This window comes from Scyliorhinus torazame, chromosome 13 (assembly GCF_047496885.1).
Source record: "Scyliorhinus torazame isolate Kashiwa2021f chromosome 13, sScyTor2.1, whole genome shotgun sequence".
NCBI classification, from domain to species: Eukaryota; Metazoa; Chordata; class Chondrichthyes; order Carcharhiniformes; family Scyliorhinidae; genus Scyliorhinus; species Scyliorhinus torazame.
In genome coordinates this window covers 38,909,146-38,917,533 of record NC_092719.1, presented here as the reverse complement: position 1 = coordinate 38,917,533, position 8,388 = coordinate 38,909,146, and positions in this window count along the sequence as shown.

Here is an 8,388-nt window from a genome sequence, read left to right as displayed (position 1 = left end):
TTAGGTGTTTTGTAATGATATTTAATCATAACAAATCAAAATAAGTCTTCACATGAAAACAGGAAGAGTCTTGAATTAAATCTCCAAAATATTGGTCAAAGTCACAGAAGTCACTATGGGCAGCACAGTAGCATTGTGGATAGCACCATTGCCTCACAGCTCCAGGGTCCCAGGTTCGATTCCCGCTTGGGTCACTGTCTGTGCGGAGTCTGCACATCCTCCCCGTGTGTGCGTGGGTTTCCTCCGGGTGCTCCCGTTTCCTCCCACAGTCCAAAGATGTGCAGGTTGGGTGGATTGGCCATGATAAATTGCCCTTAGTGTCCAAAATTTCCCTTAGTGTTGGGTGGGGTTACTGGGTTATGGGGATAGGGTGGAGGTGTGGACCTTGGGTAGGGTGCTCTTTCCAAGAGCCGGTGCAGACTCGATGGGCTGAATGGCCTCCTTCGGCACTGTAAATTCTATGAAATAAGTCCATTAGTAATGGCTTGATTACTGTGAGCAAGCCACCCTAATAATAAATGGACAGAATTGAGGAATGCAACCTCAGGATAGCAGCAATTTGCTTTTAAACAGTGTCTTTAAGTGGAAAGGTTTGGTGCAGCAGGGAAGGAACTTGTGAGTATTTGGGGTACAGGGGGGGGGGGGGGGGGAGCACGCAGGGGATAAGCACCGGGCCAGGCATAATGCAGTAATAGAGAAAGGAATCCCCCTGCAAGGTCTCGCTGTCAGTCAGGTAATTAAGGTGCCTCGTTCACTGATCCCACATCCTGGGGACCATGCTGCAAGCATTGTCTGCTGCCTCTAAGTCCGTTACAGCATCTCTTTTGACACCTATTTACCATCTGAGAGGAACAAGACCTACCCATATGATCTCAGCTGCTCCACTAGCACCTTACCCACTGATTCAGCGAGGCAGGGGTTCTTCCCTGAGACACACTGAAGTACACAATCAGTCAATCAATGCAATGTGAATAAATTCCAATTGACAGACTATTTCGAGACGATGATATGAGGTGAACAAGCAGATTGCTCGGCACATTGCCCTCCCAGTAACTGCCTGTGATTAACATTGGTCCTTCCACATGTTGCAAATAAAAACATTTAGCTAAGCTTGTGATCTATGCTTAACTCTTTTTTTTAAAATCCAGTTTACTAATGCTCTAAAATAACACGTTTCTGAATCTAGTGGTAGTTTTGTTGCTGCTTTTCAGAAAAAAATAGAGGATTAAGTTTTATAATTGTATCAATTGTATTGGCTATGGTCGATTGGGGAACGTTACTTAAAGGGATGATTGTGGATAGGCAATGGCAAATAATCAAGGCGTGCATGGGGGAACGGCAACAATTGTTTTTTCCTGTCTGGCACAAAAGTAAAACGGGAACGGCTTGGAAGGGAAATTAGAGATGGTATTCAATCGAAGGAAGAAGCATAACAATTGGCCAGGAAAAACAACAGGGCTGAGGATTGGGAGCAGTTCAGAATTCAGCAAAGGAGGACTAAGGGATTGCTTAGAAAGGGGAAAATAGAGTATGAGAGTAAGCTTGCAGGTAACACACAAACTGACTGTAGAGGTTTTTATAGGTATGTGAAGATAAAAAAATTGGTGAAGACATATGTAGGTCCCTTAAACTCTGAAACAGAGGGATTTATAATGGGGGACAAAGACATAGTTGAGCAACTAAATGCATACTTTGGTTCTGTCTTCACAAATGAGGACACAAAGATACCAGAAATGTTGGGGAATGCAGGGCTTGATGTGATGAAGGAACTGAAGGTGTTCAATATTAGTAGGGAAATTGTGTTGGGGAAATTGATAAGATTATAGGCTGATAAATCCCCAGGGCCTTATAATCTACATCCCAGAGTACTTAAGGAAGTGACTCAATGGTGGTCACCTTCAAGATTCTATAGAGTCTGAAACAGTCCCCACAGATTGAAGGGTAGCTAATGTAACTCCACTATTTGAAAAAAAAAGAAAAAAATTGCTTATTGTCGCAAGTAGCGTTCAAATGAAGTTACTGTGAAAAGCCCCTAGTCGCCACATTCCGGCGCCTGTTCGGGGAGGCTGGTACGGGAATTGAACCGTGCTGCTGGCCTGCCTTGGTCTGCTTTAAAAGCCAGCGATTTAGCCCAGTGTGCTATTTAAAAAGGGGGGGTAGAGAGAAAACCGGGACTTATGGACCAGTAAGCCTGATGTCAGTCATGGGGAAAATTCTAGAATCCATTATCAAAGATTTTATAGCAGGGTACTTGGAAAACAGTGGCAGGATCGGACAGAGACATCATGGATGTTTGAAGGGGAATTAATGCTTGACAAATCTACTGGAATTCTTTGAATATGTAACTAGTAGAATTGACAAGGGGGACCCAGTGGCTGTAGTTTATTTGGTCTTTAGAAGACTTTGACAAAATCTCACATAAGAGATTAAGAGATTAGCTTGTAAAATTAAAGTGCATGGGATTAGGGGTAGTGTATTGAGATGGATAGAAAACTGGCTGGCAGACAGGAAACAAAGTGTAGCAATTAACAGATCTTTTTGCAAATGGCAGGCAGTGACTAGTGGGGTACCGCAGAGATCGGTGCTGGGACCCCAGCTATTCGCAATATGTATTAATGATTTGGATGAGGGAACAAAATTCTCCAAATTTGCAGATGACACAAAGTTGATTGGGAGGGTGCGCTGTGTGGAGGATGCAGAGATTCTTCAGTGTGATTTGGACAAGTTGAGTGAGTGGGCAAATTAATGGCAGATGCAGTATAATTTGGATAAATAAGAGGTTATCCACTGGTAACAGAAACGGGAAGGCAGATTGTTATCTGAATGGCCATAAATTAGGAGAGGGGAATGCGCAACAAGACCTGGTTGTCCTCGTACACCAGTCGCTGAAGGTAAGCATACAGGTGCAGCTGGCGGAAAAGAAGATACGTGGTATTTTGGTCTTCACAGCGAGGGATTTGAGTACAGGAGCAGAGGTGTCTGTTGCAATTATACAGGGCCTTGGTGAGGTCACTCCTGGAATATTTTGGGCAGTTTTGGCTCCTTATCTGAGGAAGGATGTTCTTGCTCTAGAGGGAGTGCAGCAAAGGTTTACCAGACTGATCTCTAGGATGGCAGGATGTACGTATGGGGAGAGATTGAGTCGGTTAGGATTGTATTCACTGAAGTGCAGAAGGATGAGGGTGGGATCTCATAGAAATCTATAAAATGCTAACAGGACTAGGCAGGGTAGATGCAAGAAGGATGTTCCCGATAGTGGGGGTGTCCAGAATCAGGGTTCACAGCTGAAGATACGCAATAGACCATTTAGGACAGAGATGAGGATAAATGTCTTCACCGAGAGAGTGGTGAGCCTGTGGAATTCATTACCACAGGAAGTAGTTGAGGCCAAAACATTGTATTTTTTCAAGAAGCAGTTAGATATAGCACTTGGGGCGGAGAGGATCAAAGGATATGGGGCGAAGGCAGGATGAGGCTATTGAGTTGGATGATCAGCCATGATCATAATGAATAGCAGAGCAGGCTCGAAGGGCCAAATGGCCTCCTCCTGCTCCTATTTTCTATGTTTCAAAATTAATGGATATCTCTCAAATAAGAATAGTTTTGTACTTAATATATCAGTGATACCACTAATAATGGGCAGGGCATGTCCAGTAAAAGCAAAGTCGCCATAGTCTCAGATGACCAGAGGCTGCTTTCTCCTTTGAGGAGGAGAATTGACTGGTGGTGATTTAACCTGAGGATCACCACACCTCAGGTAAGAGGCAAGGTTGAGATGACGGTTCATGAATAACTTCAGCCGGTACAGGAATTGAACCCATACTGTTGACTTTGCTCTGCATCATGAACCAGATATCCAGCCAACTGAGCATGTCCTGTACTTTACTGAAGCTTGTGCTAGTAATGGAAATGTGTAAACTGCAGAAAATTAAAAGATCTTGACACAGCATTGTAAATGGGGAGGAATCGCAGAAGATAATATGCAACTCAGTCTTAAATGTAATCTTCTAAACTCTGGGACTGCTTAGAGTTTAATATAAACGGTTTAATAACTGGAGGAAATGTTAAATGACCTGAAAAATTCCACTGCAATTTCCCTTAAAACTAATAACACCACTTTTTGGCATAGAATGTAGATGTTTTATGGTGATTAGAGATTAATATTATTATTTTCACATGTATTCAAACACGAGGAATGTATTCGGCGGGATTGATTGAACATCGAGTCAGAAATTCATCCCACTTGCAAAGAAATGATTCAGTTCAAAGTAATGAGGGTAGGAAATTAAAAACATAATGAACAATCTCAAAGTTCACTTTGCAAATCTCATAAGCATCGTTCTTGAGTTTTCACAGGGCTACACTTATCATAGCCACTTCTTTAAAGTTTAAATCTCATTGTATGAAACATTAGGTAGACGACCATAGTGCATTTGCGTGGCCGAGAGACAGGTTCATGCTTCTGACACCGTAGTCTATTTACGATTTGGAGAATCACCCTAGGTACTTCTTACCTATTTTTATTTATTTTGGCTACTCTTAGCACCCAGTAATTTGTAGCCTATTCCATGACTGTTCAGGTTAGGCCACATTGACTCCTCATTTGCTGGAATGCATGTGCAGGTGTAAAGCAAAGAGTATTAAATCAGCTGCTTTTGCACTTATTCTGGAGGCAGACCACAAATATCCGCAGATTGCCAAATTCTATTGTGCTGAATGTACTTAAACTTTGACACACCAGACAATGTGCCCTTTTAAAGTGATTAAGTCAAGACCGTCTTTGAAACACTAGATACTAAGCACAACTTTCTTGATCCACCAGACGGATATTTAATAGCTCTGTTCAGAATAAGAGGTTCTTCAGAATTTGCTTGCCTCAATAATTAACCCAAGTCTCTATAAAATGGATCATGAACCAACATGGACATTTTGTTGGACAATATAAGTGGGGGCCCACATCAGATGTGACAAAATTGATTCCAGTTGGAAATCTGTGTCCTTCTTTCGTATATTACTATTGGGTAATGAGACACTTTAGACAACTGCATTCAATTTTCTGTAATGCTAATTGTGCTCTCCTACGCTAACAACTAATCAAATAATGTATTAAAACAACATGCCCTCAACGTGACTGCAGAAAAATCAAACAAGGCACATAAATGTGCACAAAAGGGGCGGCACAGTGGCACAATGGTTAACACTGCTACCTCAGAGCGCCAAGGACCCGGGTTCAATTCCAGCCTTGTGTCTTTGTGGGGTTTGCACATTCTCCCCGTGTCTGGGTGGGTTTCCTCTGGGTGCTCTGGTTTCCTCCCACAGTCAAAAGTTGTGCAGATTAGGTGGATTGGCCATTTTAAATTGCCCCCTAGTGTCCAAAGATGTACAGGTGGGGTTACGGGAATAGGGTGGGGGAGTGGCCTAGGTAGGGTGCTCATTCAGAGGACCGTTGCAGACTCAATGGGCCGAATGGTCTCCTTCCATGCTGTAGGGACTCTATGGTGCTGTGGTCAACAGATAAAATAGCGATGGACTCTGTGTCTATCTATGTGGCAAATTGAATCATTAATCAGGGCCAAAATACATCTGGGCCTATTATTGGGCTTCGAACCAATGTTACGAGCGCCCAATCTCATGGGCTGGCAAACAAAATTGGGTGAGGGGTCCTCATTATCAGCTCGGTTGTCAGTTCTTGAAGTACTATCGATTGCCAGAGTGCTTAATCGGGCCAGGAATATCCAATGCCCCCGATGCCATTTAAAGGCAGCCTGTAACGCTTAAAGAGGAGCAGCAATGTGACTTCAACTTTGAAGAACTGGCAGGCAGGCAGAGTGAAGGATGCTGTTTTCCGGCCTCCCTGGATTTTCAGCAGCACGTTGGTTATGTTAGTGGGGGGACTGGGTACGAGGAGAGGTGTTTACTCTCCAGGCAACAAGTCTCAAGGTGGGTTGTTTGCCAACAGTGGGTAGAGGTGGTGGAATGGGTCAGTTGCCAGCAACATTGCCCATGGACATGGCCACAGTACAGGAAAAGCTTCAGTGTCCTGACTGAGATGGCTAAGGTGAGACTCTTCACTGCTCGTTGATGAGTCGGGCACTACCTGCCCAATCTCATGGGCTGGCAAACAAAATTGGGTGAGGGCATTATCTCTCTGATTATCAACACTCTCCTCAAATCACCACATCTCGCCTCACTCCACCACCGCTGCTCACTCCCGCACACATGAAGCACCCTCTCACACACTGGCTCCACTATTCAGTCTGGTCAGGCACATTCCACTGGGCTATCACTTCGCAACCTCCCTACCTCCTCAGAGGAAAAGCTAAATAATCAGTAACAGGGAGCTGTAAGGAAAGGAGGATAGGGATGAGCAGTTGAAAGTTATCTCGAATGGGTTTTATTCAGTTTATGTGATTGTTTATTCAGAAGCTGTAGTGACTGAAGTGAGTCAGTCATGCAGTGTGTTGCCACACACTGAGGGTACATTTCTGCAAGGGTTCTCCTGATTATCTGCTGGAACTGCAGTGTAACAGCTGGAGAAACCATGGGAAAATGTGTATTAAATGGTGTTCAGGGCTCTTTTTCCAGGATTACCATGACTCTTCTGCCAAGATTGCAGCAATGGAGCAGAAACACCTGTACTGAGAATCTCCCTTGCTGGTGTTATACCCTTTTGCTTTCACTTTGAATTCACCTTGGTTTGATGAAATGTTCCTGCCAATCAGATTGAATTTTCCCAGACTGTCCGACCTGAGGTGTTGGTGAGGGCTGGTCCCAAACGTGAAGCAGTTTACAGCAATAGAGCTGCAGAGGACAGAATACTAATGTGTGGCCTAGGTTAATGGGCATTGATAGGAAAGGGTAGAAGTAATTACGTACAAATAGCTTGTGCTAAACCTGATCAGATGATGCTTGCTACTGACATGTCCAAAATTGTAAAACAAACTGTTCCAATTTCAAGCACTCCTGGTGACAAATTTGATCAGCTCAATGAACTAATTTAATGAAGGTTGTGATGATTGTGGGATAAATGGTGAACTGAGAAGGCAAACTGATCAACCAACTACAGCTGTGTCTACGAGTAGCCAACTAATTTGTCCAGAATCACACACCTGATGCTTTTAATAATTCTGCTCATTAAAGAATTAAGTTAGTGTTATGGAGAGTGAGCAAGCTGCAACCAATGAATCTGAATTTTGGTCTATATAAATCCACATTACTGACGTGGGTCTGGTTTGTTTATTAGTATATGATGACCGCCCAATCAATGGACTGTGAAACACCAATCAACTCTTGTTTTTGATGTGAAGCGAAGCATTAATCAGGATTTCCATGTGTTTTTCCTCTGTTTAGCTGCTACTTCCAGAAGCTCGCTCTCATTTTCTGCTCAGGTTGGGGGGTTATTTTGCCTCTTTTTTTTTTTTACAGAGGATGATTTCCTGTAGTCAGCCAGATTTATTTTGCTCATGCATGAAAATTGAACTTTGGAACAATTTGTCAACATTTCACAACTTGCGACAGTTTACTACAGCAGATATTGACGCAAATCATAGAATCTCTACAGTGCAGAAGGAGGCCATTCGGCCCACCTAGTCTGCACCGACCCTCTGAAAGAGCGCCCTATCTAGGCCCAGTCCCCCACCCTATCCCAATAACCACACCTAACCTGCACATCTTTGGACTGTGGGAAGAAACCAGAGCAGACACGGGGAGAATGTGCAAACTCCACACAGACAGTTGCCCAGGGCTGGAATCAAACCCGGGACCCTAGTGCTGTGAGGCAGCAATGCTAACCACTGTGCCACTGTGGTTCCCTCAACATATTTCAAGAGTAAACTGACCCAATAACTGCCTGTGGGTTTATACAATTGTTCTTTATCCTGACAATCTCCCTTCCTTCTGATTTCCAAGTTATAGAATAGTATTGTTAATCATTATAATATAGATCACTACAATTATCCTCCTAGTCTGCATTGAAGAGACTAGACAATATAAATAGTATGATGTATGGCAACAAGTCAGATTTGGAAGAGAAAAAATAATCCCTTTAGAAAATCTGGGACGGGATTTTCTGGCCCGCCACACCGGCTTTCTGTTGTGATGTGCCACCGCCAGCAGCGGGATCCTCTGCCCCGCCAGCTGGCCAATGGGGTTTCCCATTGTGGGCACCCCCATGTCGCCGGGAAATCCGCGGGCGTGAGTGCGCTGCTGGCGAAGCGGAGGATCCCACCGATGGAGAATCCAGCCCCTGTATTTTAAATTTAATCCTGGCGTGTGTAATTTCATAGAGTTTCATAGAATTTACAGTGCAGAAGGAGGCCATCCGGCCCATCGAGTCTGCACCGGCTCTTGGATAGAGCACCCTACCCAAGGTCAACACCTCCACCCTAT